Source organism: Pecten maximus, chromosome 5, assembly GCF_902652985.1.
Source record: "Pecten maximus chromosome 5, xPecMax1.1, whole genome shotgun sequence".
NCBI lineage: Eukaryota > Metazoa > Mollusca > Bivalvia > Pectinida > Pectinidae > Pecten > Pecten maximus.
The window spans coordinates 38,490,471-38,508,078 of NC_047019.1; positions in this window are offsets into that span (position 1 = coordinate 38,490,471).

The following is a 17,608-nucleotide window of genomic DNA, read 5'->3' on the forward strand; positions in this document are numbered from 1 at the left end:
CATGTGGTTAAATTCTTTTCATCAATGGTTAGGAAGTCAAATGCACTTAAGTAAGTAATATTTTCTAAGATCCAAAGACTGGCATATGATAAATTAGTTCAAATTCATATAGGGATTGAACGGTGTTTTTATTGCGTTTATGGTGGTATGAACGCAATAGGATACAGACATATCCCATTGCGTTCATACCACCGTAAACGCAATAAAAACACCGTTCAATGCATATATTCACATCAAACAAATCGTTGCAATACTGTACGAAGAAAATAAAAGTCGTGATATGTTGCGACGTTGGTAACTACGGCAGTCGTGGTATCTACATAAAGGCACCCGTATTGTTAACAAAGCTAAAAGAAACAACTCAATATTTTTGTTTAATACATTTAAAGTTTTCAATTCATTAATATATCCACAATCCACAATTTCTGTCTCGCATAACATGGTTGTCAAGCACAGCGGGTACTGACACAGATTTAGTAGTGGCGTGGTCGTTTGTTCTATAGGAACTGTACGTTTCAGCCATTTGTTGTTAGCTTACCTTTTGGAGAAGTTAAATCTCCACACATTTCCGCAATCTTCGGTTCAGTTTTTGACAAAATACTCACTTGACATTAGATTTTTGTACAGAGAACTCAGATCATTGGGTAACAGGAGAAAACGCTAAAATTGCGTAGATCAGTCTTTGACAATGGCGCCGTCTAGTTGACGTTCCGGGACGTCACAAAGAGACGACGTCATGATTATGTTACCGAATTCCCGCGCTTATTTATCCGCTGAGCCTTTTTTCACTGCTTTACGCTAATTTTAACGCAGTCAGAGTTTACTAAGCTGATGAAGGGAGATATGCAAAATATATTTACTTATTTATTTATTTATCTATTGCACAATTCTAATTACATAAATAATTTGATGGCAATTTACGTCCCAGCTTGGATACTGAACTCCTTGCCTATTTCATTTGGGTTCTAGGAAATAATTACGAAACAATGTGATGATTCATTAACTGACCGCGATTTACATTGTTCTATTCATCATCAACTGATATTCGAGTCTGATTGAAGTGTTGGGTGACAATACAGACAACAGACAGGGTGGGAGGGTGGGGGGTGGGGGTTGGTGGGGGCAAACATATCTTTTTGCCCCCCACCCCACCCCCACCCCACTTTTTGACATCCAAAATCTAAAAAATGAACGAAAAAGTTTTCTTGAAGGCAACGATAAAAACTTAATCTTGTACATCCGGAACATTCCGACTTTTATACTAGTATATGAATCCTCAGACCTGTGTGTAGGTCGTCTGCACCAGTCTGGTAAGTCAATATTTATATCTTAATACGAAATTTTGCTTAGCTTCATCACATAGATTCGATAAGTTGATGATAATTTGTGAAGTTGATTGATTTCATAATGAGAACAAGACAGAAACACAACATGGATAAGAATGCATGGTTTTAACGTGAATAGAGTAATACTAATTACCGACAGGTATGAATGAGAAACACCGTATATTTACATGAAAAGGCACTGGCATCTGTTGTCTACAAATTAGCAGCATATAGGGTTCGCTTAAGATACACATTCTATCAGATTCGATAAAGTTAAAAACCTGTCAATTATTAAGGAAAAATAATAAGTTTTTAAAGTGAATACTTATTCTAGGTAAATTTTCCCTTTTTTTCGGAGGAGGAATTTTTTTTATAGCCTTAAAAATGGGGAACAAAGATTCTGCTCACGCCTACGCGGCTCGCATTATCACTAAAGTACTGCCCCCTTCCCCTTCGAAAATCCTGGATCCGCGCCTGATCCTGAATGATTGCAAATTTGCTATATTCATTTTCCGCCGGGGGGCTTCGCCCCCCTGAAACCCCCTACCAGGGCGTTGCCCTGGACCCGCTGGGCGGCCCCCAGACCCCTACGGCGCTCTCATTATCAATAAATTACTGCCCCTGCCCCCCTCCTTTCGAAAAACCTGGATCCAGGCCTGGTGATTCATGTTTTACTATAAATAATATATCCTGATTTGCGTATTTGCGTAAATAACTTAGTTTGTACTACATAAATTATCATCGGGATGTTGAAATGATAATTATTGGCTAATTTTGCGGAGATGGCATACGATTTGTTTAGTGCGTATAATTTAAGGTTAAAACAAAATAAAGATATGAAGTTTTGAATGCCGTATGTCGTTTGTTGAGCGGCTGAACATTCAAAATCTGAATGTTGTATGTCGTATGTTGGGCCGCTGAACATTCAAAAGTTCCCTCGTTGGCTGGTAAAAACACAAGATATGAAGTTTTGAATGTCGTATGTCGTATGTCGTATGTTGAGCTAACTTCACACAGCCGTACATTTAATACGTTTTGATTGACTGACGCGGTGAACTTTGACGGAGACTATTTTTAATCACGTGATTCACGGCGTTTTGATTGGCTGACACGTGAAGGTCTCTCCATTCCGTTACAGACAAGATAACACACATAAGGTAGTTTGCACTTGTTTACTTGGTAATCATTTATGTTATATTGAATTTCTATCAAGTTAATGATTTGAAAATCATAAAATTCTTAATTATTTATGATTTGTAATAAATTATCATATTTCCACATATTTCTGATATTGTTAGTTTTGTGTATTTTCACAAAAGGTCATATCCTTCACAAAAGGTCATATCCTTCACAAAAGGTCATATCCTTCACAACAGGTCATATGCTTTTGTCCAAAATGATATTACAAAGAATACGGTGGTCAATTCCTATTTGTTTGTGGTTTTTGTTTTTTGTTTTTAACTTTAAAAAAATAACTAACTCAAGTGAGAAATACCAGATACATCAAGCACTCGTTGTGCAATCCATGTACTCCATGTCTGCCGAGACCATGATATACTGAAGTCATCATATATCTCGGTCAACTCAGTTTCTCTAGGATTTTGTTGTTTGCCCTGTGTAAGAGGGAGATGTCTAGGATTTTGTTGTTTGCCCTGTGTAAGAGGGAGATGTCTAGGATTTTGTTGTTTGCCATTTGTTAGAGGAAGATGTCTAGGATTTTGTTGTTTCCCTATGTAAGAGGGAGATGTCTAGGATTTTGTTGTTTCCCTATGTAAGAGGGAGATGTCTAGGATTTTGTTGTTTGTCCTATGTAAGAGGGATATGTCTAGGATTTTGTTGTTTGCCCTATGTAAGAGGGAGATGTCTAGGATTTTGTTGTTTGCCCTGTGTAAGAGGGAGATGTGTAGGATTTTGTTGTTTGTCCTATGTAAGAGGGATATGTCTAGGATTTTGTTGTTGCCCTATGTAAGAGGGAGATGTCTAGGATTTTGTTGTTTGCCCCGTGTAAGAGGGAAATGTCTAGGATGTTGTTGTTTGCCCTATGTAAGAGGGAGATGTCTAGGATTTTGTTGTTTGCCCTATGTAAGAGGGAGATGTCAAGTATTTTGTTGTTTGCCCTATGTAAGAGGGAGATGTCTAGGATTTTGTTGTTTGCCCTATGTAAGAGGGAGATGTCTGAGATTTTTTTGTTTGCCCTGTGTAAGAGGGAGATGTCTAGGATTTTGTTGTTTGCCCTATGTAAGAGGGAGATGTCTAGGATTTTGTTGTTTGCCCTATGTAAGAGGGAGATGTCTAGGATTTTGTTGTTTGCCCTATGTAAGAGGGAGATGTCTAGGATTTGTTGTTTGCCCTGTGTAAGAGGGAGATGTCTAGGATTTTGTTGTTTGCCCTATGTAAGATGGAGATGTCTAGGATTTTGTTGTTTGCCCTATGTAAGAGGGAGATATCTAGGATTTTGTTGTTTGCCCTATGTAAGAGGGAGATGTCTAGGATTTTGTTGTTTGCCCTATGTAAGAGGGAGATGTCTAGGATTTTGTTGTTTGCCCTGTGTAAGAGGGAGATGTGTAGGATTTTGTTGTTTGTCCTATGTAAGAGGGATATGTCTAGGATTTTGTTGTTGCCCTATGTAAGAGGGAGATGTCTAGGATTTTGTTGTTTGCCCCGTGTAAGAGGGAAATGTCTAGGATGTTGTTGTTTGCCCTATGTAAGAGGGAGATGTCTAGGATTTTGTTGTTTGCCCTATGTAAGAGGGAGATGTCTGAGATTTTTTTGTTTGCCCTGTGTAAGAGGGAGATGTCTAGGATTTTGTTGTTTGTCCTATGTAAGAGGGATATGTCTAGGATTTTGTTGTTTGCCCTATGTAAGAGGGAGATGTCTAGGATTTTGTTGTTTGCCCTGTGTAAGAGGGAGATGTGTAGGATTTTGTTGTTTGTCCTATGTAAGAGGGATATGTCTAGGATTTTGTTGTTGCCCTATGTAAGAGGGAGATGTCTAGGATTTTGTTGTTTGCCCCGTGTAAGAGGGAAATGTCTAGGATGTTGTTGTTTGCCCTATGTAAGAGGGAGATGTCTAGGATTTTGTTGTTTGCCCTATGTAAGAGGGAGATGTCTGAGATTTTTTTGTTTGCCCTGTGTAAGAGGGAGATGTCTAGGATTTTGTTGTTTGCCCTATGTAAGAGGGAGATGTCTAGGATTTTGTTGTTTGCCCTATGTAAGAGGGAGATGTCTAGGATTTTGTTGTTTGCCCTATGTAAGAGGGAGATGTCTAGGATTTGTTGTTTGCCCTGTGTAAGAGGGAGATGTCTAGGATTTTGTTGTTTGCCCTATGTAAGATGGAGATGTCTAGGATTTTGTTGTTTGCCCTATGTAAGAGGGAGATGTCTAGGATTTTGTTGTTTGCCCTATGTAAGAGGGAGATGTCTAGGATTTTGTTGTTTGCCCTATGTAAGAGGGAGATGTCTAGGATTTTGTTGTTTGCCCTATGTAAGAGGGAGATGTCTAGGATTTTGTTGTTGCCCTATGTAAGAGGGAGATGTCTAGGATTTTGTTGTTTGCCGTATGTAAGAGGGAGATGTCTAGGATTTTGTTGTTTGCCCTATGTAAGAGGGAGATGTCTAGGATTTTGTTGTTTGCCCTATGTAAGAGGGAGATGTCTAGGATTTTGTTGTTTGCCCTATGTAAGAGGGAGATGTCTAGGATTTGTTGTTTGCCCTGTGTAAGAGGGAGATGTCTAGGATTTTGTTGTTTGCCCTATGTAAGATGGAGATGTCTAGGATTTTGTTGTTTGCCCTATGTAAGAGGGAGATGTCTAGGATTTTGTTGTTTGCCCTATGTAAGAGGGAGATGTCTAGGATTTTGTTGTTTGCCCTATGTAAGAGGGAGATGTCTAGGATTTTGTTGTTTGCCCTATGTAAGAGGGAGATGTCTAGGATTTTGTTGTTGCCCTATGTAAGAGGGAGATGTCTAGGATTTTGTTGTTTGCCCCGTGTAAGAGGGAAATGTCTAGGATGTTGTTGTTTGCCCTATGTAAGAGGGAGATGTCTAGGATTTTGTTGTTTGCCCTATGTAAGAGGGAGATGTCTGATATTTTTTTGTTTGCCCTGTGTAAGAGGGAGATGTCTAGGATTTTGTTGTTTGCCCTATGTAAGAGGGAGATGTCTAGGATTTTGTTGTTTGCCCTATGTAAGAGGGAGATGTCTAGGATTTTGTTGTTTGCCCTATGTAAGAGGGAGATGTCTAGGATTTGTTGTTTGCCCTGTGTAAGAGGGAGATGTCTAGGATTTTGTTGTTTGCCCTATGTAAGATGGAGATGTCTAGGATTTTGTTGTTTGCCCTATGTAAGAGGGAGATGTCTAGGATTTTGTTGTTTGCCCTATGTAAGAGGGAGATGTCTAGGATTTTGTTGTTTGCCCTATGTAAGAGGGAGATGTCTAGGATTTTGTTGTTTGCCCTATGTAAGAGGGAGATGTCTAGGATTTTGTTGTTTGCCCTGTGTAAGAGGGAGATGTCTAGGATTTTGTTGTTTGCCCTATGTAAGAGGGAGGTGTCTAGGATTTTGTTGTTTGCCCTATGTAAGAGGGAGATGTTTAGGATGTTTGTTGTTTGCCCTGTGTAAGAGGGAGATGTCTGAGATTTTGTTGTTTGCCCTATGTAAGAAGGAGATGTCTGAGATTTTGTTGTTTGCCCTATGTAAGAGGGAGATGTCTAGGATTTTGTTGTTTGCCCTGTGTAAGAGGGAGATGTCTAGGATTTTGTTGTTTGCCCTATGTAAGAAGGAGATGTCTGGGATTTTGTTGTTTCCCTATGTAAGAGGGAGATGTCTAGGATTTTGTTGTTTGCCCTATGTAAGAGGGAGATGTCTAGGATTTTGTTGTTTGCCCTGTGTAAGAGGGAGATGTCTAGGATTTTGTTGTTTGCCCTATGTAAGAGGGAGATGTCTAGGATTTTGTTGTTTGCCCTGTGTAAGAGGGAGATGTCTAGGATTTTGTTGTTTGCCCTATGTAAGAGGGAGATGTCTAGGATTTTGTTGTTTGTCCTTTGTAAGAGGGAGATGTCTAGGATTTCGTTGTTTGCCCTATGTAAGAGGGAGATGTCTAGGATTTTGTTGTTTGCCCTATGTAAGAGGGAGATGTCTAGGATTTTGTTGTTTGCCCTATGTAAGAGGGAGATGTCTAGGATTTGTTGTTTGCCCTGTGTAAGAGGGAGATGACTAGGATTTTGTTGTTTGCCCTATGTAAGATGGAGATGTCTAGGATTTTGTTGTTTGCCCTATGTAAGAGGGAGATGTCTAGGATTTTGTTGTTTGCCCTATGTAAGAGGGAGATGTCTAGGATTTTGTTGTTTGCCCTATGTAAGAGGGAGATGTCTAGGATTTTGTTGTTTGCCCTATGTAAGAGGGAGATGTCTAGGATTTTGTTGTTTGCCCTGTGTAAGAGGGAGATGTCTAGGATTTTGTTGTTTGCCCTATGTAAGAGGGAGGTGTCTAGGATTTTGTTGTTTGCCCTATGTAAGAGGGAGATGTTTAGGATGTTTGTTGTTTGCCCTGTGTAAGAGGGAGATGTCTGAGATTTTGTTGTTTGCCCTATGTAAGAAGGAGATGTCTGAGATTTTGTTGTTTGCCCTATGTAAGAGGGAGATGTCTAGGATTTTGTTGTTTGCCCTGTGTAAGAGGGAGATGTCTAGGATTTTGTTGTTTGCCCTATGTAAGAAGGAGATGTCTGGGATTTTGTTGTTTCCCTATGTAAGAGGGAGATGTCTAGGATTTTGTTGTTTGCCCTATGTAAGAGGGAGATGTCTAGGATTTTGTTGTTTGCCCTGTGTAAGAGGGAGATGTCTAGGATTTTGTTGTTTGCCCTATGTAAGAGGGAGATGTCTAGGATTTTGTTGTTTGCCCTGTGTAAGAGGGAGATGTCTAGGATTTTGTTGTTTGCCCTATGTAAGAGGGAGATGTCTAGGATTTTGTTGTTTGTCCTTTGTAAGAGGGAGATGTCTAGGATTTCGTTGTTTGCCCTATGTAAGAGGGAGATGTGTAGGATTTTGTTGTTTGCCCTATGTAAGAGGGAGATGTCAAAGATTTCGTTGTTTGCCCTATGTAAGAGGGAGATGTGTAGGATTTTGTTGTTTGCCCTATGTAAGAGGGAGATGTCTAGGATTTTGTTGTTTGCCCTATGTAAGAGGGAGATGTCTAGGATTTTGTTGTTTGCCCTGTGTAAGAGGGAAATCTCTAGGATTTTGTTGTTTGCCCTATGTAAGAGGGAGATGTCTAGGATTTTGTTGTTTGCCCCGTGTAAGAGGGAGATGTCTAGGATTTTGTTGTTTGCCCTATGTAAGAGGGAGGTGTCTAGGATTTTGTTGTTTGCCCTATGTAAGAGGGAGATGTTTAGGATGTTTGTTGTTTGCCCTGTGTAAGAGGGAGATGTCTGAGATTTTGTTGTTTGCCCTATGTAAGAAGGAGATGTCTGAGATTTTGTTGTTTGCCCTATGTAAGAGGGAGATGTCTAGGATTTTGTTGTTTGCCCTGTGTAAGAGGGAGATGTCTAGGATTTTGTTGTTTGCCCTATGTAAGAAGGAGATGTCTGGGATTTTGTTGTTTCCCTATGTAAGAGGGAGATGTCTAGGATTTTGTTGTTTGCCCTATGTAAGAGGGAGATGTCTAGGATTTTGTTGTTTGCCCTGTGTAAGAGGGAGATGTCTAGGATTTTGTTGTTTGCCCTATGTAAGAGGGAGATGTCTAGGATTTTGTTGTTTGCCCTGTGTAAGAGGGAGATGTCTAGGATTTTGTTGTTTGCCCTATGTAAGAGGGAGATGTCTAGGATTTTGTTGTTTGTCCTTTGTAAGAGGGAGATGTCTAGGATTTCGTTGTTTGCCCTATGTAAGAGGGAGATGTGTAGGATTTTGTTGTTTGCCCTATGTAAGAGGGAGATGTCAAAGATTTCGTTGTTTGCCCTATGTAAGAGGGAGATGTGTAGGATTTTGTTGTTTGCCCTATGTAAGAGGGAGATGTCTAGGATTTTGTTGTTTGCCCTGCGTAAGAGGGAAATCTCTAGGATTTTGTTGTTTGCCCTATGTAAGAGGGAGATGTCTAGGATTTTGTTGTTTGCCCCGTGTAAGAGGGAGATGTCTAGGATTTTGTTGTTTGCCCTATGTAAGATGGAGATGTGTGGGATTTTGTTGTTTGTCCTATGTAAGAGGGAGATGTCTAGGATTTTGTTGTTTGCCCCGTGTAAGAGGGAGATGTCTAGGATTTTGTTGTTTGCTCTATGTAAGATGGATATGTCAAGTATTTTGTTGTTTGCCCTATGTAAGAGGGAGATGTCTAGGATTTTGTTGTTTGCCCTATGTAAGAGGGAGATGTCTAGGATTTTGTTGTTTGCCCTATGTAAGAGGGAGATGTCTAGGATTTTGTTGTTTGCCCTGTGTAAGAGGGAGATGTCTAGGATTTTGTTGTTTGCCCTATGCAAGAGCGAGGTGTCTAGGATTTTGTTGTTTGCCCTATGTAAGAGGGAGATGTTTAGGATGTTTGTTGTTTGCCCTGTGTAAGAGGGAGATGTCTGAGATTTTGTTGTTTGCCCTATGTAAGAAGGAGATGTCTGAGATTTTGTTGTTTGCCCTATGTAAGAGGGAGATGTCTAGGATTTTGTTGTTTGCCCTGTGTAAGAGGGAGATGTCTAGGATTTTGTTGTTTGCCCTATGTAAGAAGGAGATGTCTGGGATTTTGTTGTTTCCCTATGTAAGAGGGAGATGTCTAGGATTTTGTTGTTTGCCCTATGTAAGAGGGAGATGTCTAGGATTTTGTTGTTTGCCCTGTGTAAGAGGGAGATGTCTAGGATTTTGTTGTTTGCCCTATGTAAGAGGGAGATGTCTAGGATTTTGTTGTTTGCCCTGTGTAAGAGGGAGATGTCTAGGATTTTGTTGTTTGCCCTATGTAAGAGGGAGATGTCTAGGATTTTGTTGTTTGTCCTTTGTAAGAGGGAGATGTTTAGGATTTCGTTGTTGGCCCTATGTAAGAGGGAGATGTGTAGGATTTTGTTGTTTGCCCTATGTAAGAGGGAGATGTCAAAGATTTCGTTGTTTGCCCTATGTAAGAGGGAGATGTTTAGGATTTTGTTGTTTGCCCTATGTAAGAGGGAGATGTCTAGGATTTTGTTGTTTGCCCTATGTAAGAGGGAGATGTTTATGTCTGCTCCCTATGTTCCTGTTTGTTATTAAGAACAAAAGTATACGAGTTGTTTCCCTTCTTACATGGCTTCTAATCACCTTACTCTTCAGTCGATCTCAGCTGAAAGACAAGGCGAAAAATCACAACCACAATGTATTATGGAACTGACATGTAATTTAATTAAAGTCTGATAACAAGATTGTGAAGTTGTAACTGAATTAAGCATTCCTGATTAGGACGGACATAAATCAATATTTCTAACATATTGCTATACATTATTCTCGTTGTTCTGAAATTTTCTAAACAGCACGGAAAATGTTAAGAGAACAGTGTGGTTATTGCCTCTCCTAATACAGTTTTCGGAAACAGAACATGTTCTTTTATGAACTATTGTTCTTCCAACAAATTGATCAAAATTGGAAACAAATAAAACATTAAACAACTTCTCTACACAAGGTTGAAAGGATTGTACAACGGCACACACAATATCGGAACCTTTTCAATACAAATTAAGAGTTCCAGTGGTCCAGATCGAATTAAACTGTACCTACAGCTGCTGGGTCATTTTAGCCTCCGTCAATGATACTAAGGGTCTTTTGTTATTACCTAGGAGATAACGGAGTTGATTAAATTGTACAACAACCACAACAACGACGACGACGACGACAATCTCGATGACAATACTATTAGACAACACAAAACTAAAATCAGAAATGATAAAAGGCTGAAAAGCCAAAGGAAAATAAAACAACACACAAAAGGACTCAGAATCCAGTCAATACATTCTATAAACCACGCTATTAATCGATGTTGAGAGATAAAGCAGTGTTCAAGAACGTTTATTTTCTGTGTTACTTAAACAACAATACTCAATAGCGACGTATTAACGTAATCGATATGACAAAGGAAAATATGAAAAAATAAATTTACATGGGGATCTATGAAAATTGGCTTGGATGACCTTACCGGATGATATAGACGTTCCAAAATAACGCCTGGGTGTTTGGAACAGCAAGCACCCCCGGAAATTAAGGTACAAGAGGACAGGTGTCATTCTCTGATATCATAGCGTCATAAAACGACAACTCATCGCCACTGCCGTGTACGCCGTTTATATCGTGTAAACCCCAATCTCGACAGATCACAGATTTGTAGTATGTCTAACGTAATTTAACCCCTATTAAATCAAAAGAGCGTGCGTTGTTATTCTTACCAATATTAGCGTGCTATCATGCCACTAATGAAAGTTTATGGTGCTACTGTTGTCGACACAAAGGCTTACCATTTGATCCCTCTGTTTTATATATGGTGCTTCGCAGTTTGTTTGACAACATGACGGATGGGGTCCGTTTGATGTATACCCTGACTGAGCTGATGAAACTTTCACCCACATCACAGTTAGCCACTATACGACATTATAGTCTTAATGTTTTCCAAGTGACCTTTGATGGATACAGAAAATAGTCGCGAAACAGAGGAGTCTCAAAGTGGTGCTTATTCTGAGAATCAATATACATAATGTCGATAAAACATTCTACCCGTATAACTGAATGGAATAAGCCAGATATGTTTCACGACAAGAGCATTGCTCTATTTTAGGTAAGACACATTGGCAGTAGCCTATCGTGCAGCTATTAACTACAGCCTCTCTATGAAATACCCACTGGAGACTATGTCGTTCAAGCGTCTCCACGAAAGCGAGCCATTTTCTTTAGAAACGTTTAATTGCTTCTCTCCATAGAACACTTCAAATGGAGCCTATCCCCTTTTCTTTCATGGCTCTTGTTCGCAGATTTTTTTTTTACATTTATTAGATGAGCTAATAAATAAATGACGTTATAAAGTTATCTTTAATGAAGAATGGCACTAATTTGATTTATGAATCAATCTTTGTCTTGTCACTGGTCATCTGAATATGTCATAAATCAATTAAATGATTCTGAAGCTGATAAGTATAAAATGGATGATCCTCTGAATAGCTCGAATACGTTTAAAATAGTTTACACGTCATTCATGGTATAGGAAATTAATGGTATGGGCCTAATAAAAGTGGATAAGGTATTTATGGAATCACTTAAAAAGTTATTTAATATTGATTTCTATGACACACTACCGCTTGGCTAGAAGTTCCAGCTATAAATCACATGAACCCACAGAACAAATAGTGTTTTCTTCACTCGGCGCTTCCTTCGAATATTACAGCAATATTACATGCATCATTGTGCTGTTATTTACATATCTCTATTTGTCACGATTATGGACATCCAGCCCTCCCTAATTGCTATGCACAAACCTAGAAAAAACCTTAACTTGGACTCCCAGTCTACACTACCTTGGTTCTTATTTTGAGAGCGTGACATAGTCCGGATTCGATTAACATATCTCTATTTGTCACGATTATGGACATCCAGCCCTCCCTAATTGCTATGCACAAACCTAGAAAAAAACCTTAACTTGGACTCCCAGTCTACACTACCTTGGTTCTTATTTTGAGAGCGTGACATAGTCCGGATTCGATCTACATGACAAGTGTCGTCGATGAAACAGAACACTCTTACCCTTTTATAACACCTGACAATCTTTATTTTACTTATTTCGAGCTAGAATGACAATTTCGTTTTAGCCTTCGGATACTCCTTTTAGACCAACAAAAGTGTGTTACATCACTTTTGCGTTTGTCTTATATTTTCCCAGCTTTTGTGCGTGTTTTATTGCACATAAAGGAGCACTCATTAAGTCCCACGCCAAAGTCTAACCCTAAACGTGTTTATCCAGTATACCATTTAACAGCTGGTGGAATTGAGAGTTGGTGTGCTAACCTATAAAAGTGGTCTAGTTAGTACATCGTACTTTAATTGTTAGAGTTTAGAGTACGTGTAGTTTTAAATCGTCACATAAAGGTGTTCGTTTGCCTTGCCAGCTCGTCCGTCGTACTGTACGTGTTAAAAGTACCTGTAGGTTTTATCTATCACGGAGCTTTCCCGTGAAGGTGTGGGTAGCTGTTCTATACAATCATATATCAGATGTTGTCGTTATTGTCTATCTTGTGTTCTCACCTGTCACACAAGGAACACCTTCGTGTGTATTAAATTGATCTCGTATTTCATTGGTTGGTGGTATTGCCATGAATATTTAATTTGTTGATCGAGCACTGTATAGAATCGACCATAACTCATAGTTCTACCATGGATATCTACGGGAGGGCGTGAAACAGGCGAACGGCTCGAGTACGCATCTTACATCCTCACGTGTATCCTAACATCCTCCCGTGTGTATCCTAACATCCTCCCGTATGTATCCTAACATCCTCCCGTGTATATCCTAACATCCTCCCGTGTGTATCCTAACATCCCCCGTGTGTATCCTAACATCATCCTGTGTGTATCCTAACATCATCCCGTGTATCCTAACATCATCCCGTGTATCCTAACATCCCCCCGTGTGTATCCTAACATCATCCCGTGTATCCTAACATCCCCCGTGTGTATCCTAACATCATCCTGTGTGTATCCTAACATCCTCCCGTGTGTATGCTAAAATCCTCCTGTGTATCCTAACATCCCCCCGTGTGTATCCTAACATCCTCCCGTGTATCCTTACATCCTCCCGTGTATCCTAACATCCCCCGTGTGTATCCTAACATCATCCTGTGTGTATCCTAACATTCCCCGTGTGTATCCTAACATCCTCCTGTCTGTATCCTAACATCCTCCCGTGTGTATCCTTACATCCTCCCGTGTGTATCCTAACATCCTCCGGTGTGTATCCTAACATCCTCCCGTGTATCCTAACATCCCCCGTGTGTATCCTAACACCCCCCGTGTGTATCCTAACATCCTCCCGTGTGTATCCTAACATCCCCCGTGTGTATCCTAACACCCCCCCGTGTGTATCCTAACATCCTCCCGTGTATCCTAACATCATCCCGTGTGTATCCTAACATCCTCCCGTGTGTATCCTAACATCCCCCCGTGTGTATCCTAACATCCCCCGTGTGTATCCTTACATCCCCCCGTGTGTATCCTAACATCCCCCGTTTGTATCCTAACATCCCCCCGTGTGTATCCTAACATCCCCGTGTGTATCCTAACATCCCCCGTGTGTATCCTAACATCCTCCCGTGTATCCTAACATCATCCCGTGTGTATCCTAACATCCTCCTGTCTGTATCCTAACATCCTCCCGTGTATCCTAACATCATCCCGTGTGTATCCTAACATCATCCCGTGTGTATCCTAACATCCCCCGTGTGTATCCTAACATCCTCCCGTGTATCCTAACATCATCCCGTGTGTATCCTAACATCCTCCTGTCTGTATCCTAACATCCCCCGTGTGTATCCTAACATCCCCCGTGTGTATCCTAACATCCCCCGTGTATCCTTACATCCTCCCGTGTGTATCCTAACATCCACCCGTGTGTATCCTAACATCCTCCCGTGTATCCTAACATCCTCCGTGTGTATCCTAACATTCCCCGTGTGTATCCTAACATCCTCCCGTGTGTATCCTAACATCCTCCGTGTGTATCCTAACATCCTCCCGTGTGTATCCTAACATCCTCTCGTGTGTATCCTAACATTCCCCGTGTGTATCCTAACATCGCCCGTGTGTATCCTAACATCCCCCGTGTATCCTAACATCCCCCGTGTGTATCCTAACATCCTCCCGTGTATCCTAACATCCTCCCGTGTATCCTAACATCCTCCCGTGTGTATCCTAACATCCCCCGTGTGTATCCTAACATCCTCCCGTGTGTATCCTAACATCCTCCCGTGTGTATCCTAACATCATCCTGTGTGTATCCTAACATCCTCACGTGTATCCTAACATCCCCCGTGTGTATCCTAACATTCCCCGTGTGTATCCTAACATCCTCCTGTCTGTATCCTAACATCCTCCCGTGTATCCTAACATCCCCCCGTGTGTATCCTTACATCCTCCCTTGAGAGTATGACAATGGCGATTGGTAGAATGACAATCCTCCCGTGTATCCTAACATCATCCTGTGTATCCTAACATCATCCTGTGTATCCTAACATCCTCCCGTGTATCCTAACATCCCCCCGTGTGTATCCTAACATCCTCCGTGTGTATCCTAACATCCTCCGTGTGTATCCTAACATCCTCTCGTGTGTATCCTAACATCCTCTTGTTTGTATCCTAATATCCTCCCGTGTGTATCCTAACATCCTCCCGTGTATCCTAACATCCTCCCATGTATCCTAACATCCTCCTGTCTGTATCCTAACATCCTCCTGTCTGTATCCTAACATCCCCCGTGTATCCTTACATCCTCCCGTGTGAATTCTAACATCCTCCTGTGTGTATCCTAACATCCTCCCGTGTGTATCCTGACATCCTCCCGTGTATCCTAACATCCCCCCGTGTGTATCCTAACATCCCCCGTGTGTATCCTAACATCCCCCCGTGTGTATCCTAACATTCCCCGTGTGTATCCTAACATCCTCCTGTCTGTATCCTAACATCCCCGTGTGTATCCTAACATCCTCCCGTGTGTATCCTAACACCCCCCGTGTGTATCCTTACATCCTCCCGTGTGTATCCTAACATCTCCCCATGTGTATCCTAACATCCTCTCGTGTGTATCCTTACATCCTCCCGTGTATCCAAACATCCTCCCGTGTGTATCCTTACATCCTCCCGTGTATCCTAACATCCCTCCGTGTGTATCCTAACATCCCCCGTGTGTATCCTAACAACCTCCCTTGTGTATCCTAACATCCTCCCGTGTATCCTAACATCCCCCGTGTGTATCCTAACATCCCCCGTGTGTATCCTAACATCCCCCGTGTATCCTTACATCCTCCCGTGTGTATCCTAACATCCACCCGTGTGTATCCTAACATCCTCCCGTGTATCCTAACATCCTCCGTGTGTATCCTAACATCCTCCGTGTGTATCCTAACATCCTCTCGTGTGTATCCAAACATCCTCCCGTGTGTATCCTAACATCCTCCCGTGTGTATCCTAATATCCTCCTGTGTATCCTAACATCCCCCGTGTGTATCCTAACATCCTCCCGTGTGTATCCTAACATCCTCCCGTGTGTATCCTAACATCCCCCGTGTGTATCCTTACATCCTCCCGTGTGTATCCTAACATCTCCCCATGTGTATCCTAACATCCTCTCGTGTGTATCCTTACATCCTCCCGTGTATCCAAACATCCTCCCGTGTGTATCCTTACATCCTCCCGTGTATCCTTACATCCCTCCGTGTGTATCCTAACATCCCCCCGTGTGTATCCTAACATCCCCGTGTGTATCCTAACATCCCCCGTGTGCATCCTATCATCCCCACGTGTGTATCCAAACATCCTCCCATGTGTATCCTAACATCCTCCCGATTGTATCCCAATATCCTCCCGTGTATCCTAACATCCCCCCGTGTAACCTAATATCCCCCGTGTGTATCCTAACATCCCCCGTGTGTATCCTAACATCCTCCCGTGTATCCTAACATCCCCCGTGTGTATCCTAACATCCCCCGTGTGTATCCTAACATCGCCCGTGTGTATCCTAACATCCCCCGTATATCCTAACATCCCCCGTGTGTATCCTAACATCCTCCCGTGTATCCTAACATCCTCCCGTGTGTATCCTAACATCCCCCGTGTGTATCCTAACATCCTCCCGTGTGTATCCTAACATCCTCCCGTGTGTATCCTAAAATCCTCCTGTGTATCCTAACAACCTCCCGTGTGTATCCTAACATCCTCCCGTGTATCCTTACATCCTCCCGTGTATCTAAACATCCTCCCGTGTGTATCCTAACATCCCCCGTGTGTATCCTAGTATCCTCCCGTGTATCCTAACATCCTCCCGTGTGTATCCTAACATCCCCCGTGTATCCTAACATCCTCCCGTGTATCCTAACATCCCCGTGTGTATCCTAACATCCTCACGTGTATCCGAACATCCCCCCGTGTGAATCCTAACATCCCCCCGTGTAACCTAACATCCCCCGTGTGTATCCTAACATCCTCCCGTGTATCCTAACATCCCCCGTGTATCCTTACATCCTCCCGTGTATCCTAACATCCTCCCGTGTGTATCCTAACATCCCCCCGTGTGTATCCTAACATCCTCCGTGTGTATCCTAACATCCTCCGTGTGTATCCTAACATCCTCTCGTGTGTATCCTAACATCCTCCTGTTTGTATCCTAATATCCTCCCGTGTGTATCCTAACATCCTCCCGTGTATCCTAACATCCTCCCATGTATCCTAACATCCTCCTGTCTGTATCCTAACATCCTCCTGTCTGTATCCTAACATCCCCCGTGTATCCTTACATCCTCCCGTGTGAATTCTAACATCCTCCCGTGTATCCTAACATCCTCCCATGTATCCTAACATCCTCCTGTCTGTATCCTAGCATCCCCCCGTTTTTCCTAACATCCCCCGTGTGTATCCTAACATCCCCCGTGTGTATCCTAACATCCCCCGTGTGTATCCTAACATCCCCCCGTGTGTATCTTAACATCCCCCGTGTATCCTAACATCCTCCCGTGTGTATCCTAACATCCCCCGTGTGTATCCTAACATCCTCCTGTCTGTATCCTAACATCCCCCGTGTATCCTAACATCCCCCGTGTGTATCCTAACATTCCCCGTGTGTATCCTAACATCCTCCTGTCTGTATCCTAACATCCCCGTGTGTATCCTAACATCCTCCCGTGTGTATCCTAACACCCCCCGTGTGTATCCTTACATCCTCCCGTGTGTATCCTAACATCTCCCCATGTGTATCCTAACATCCTCTCGTGTGTATCCTTACATCCTCCCGTGTATCCAAACATCCTCCCGTGTGTATGTGTATCCTTACATCCTCCCGTGTATCCTAACATCCCTCCGTGTGTATCCTAACATCCCCCCGTGTGTATCCTAACAACCTCCCTTGTGTATCCTAACATCCTCCCGTGTATCCTAACATCCCCCGTGTGTATCCTAACATCCCCCGTGTATCCTTACATCCTCCCGTGTGTATCCTAACATCCACCCGTGTGTATCCTAACATCCTCCCGTGTATCCTAACATCCTCCGTGTGTATCCTAACATCCTCCCGTGTGTATCCTAACATCCTCCGTGTGTATCCTAACATCC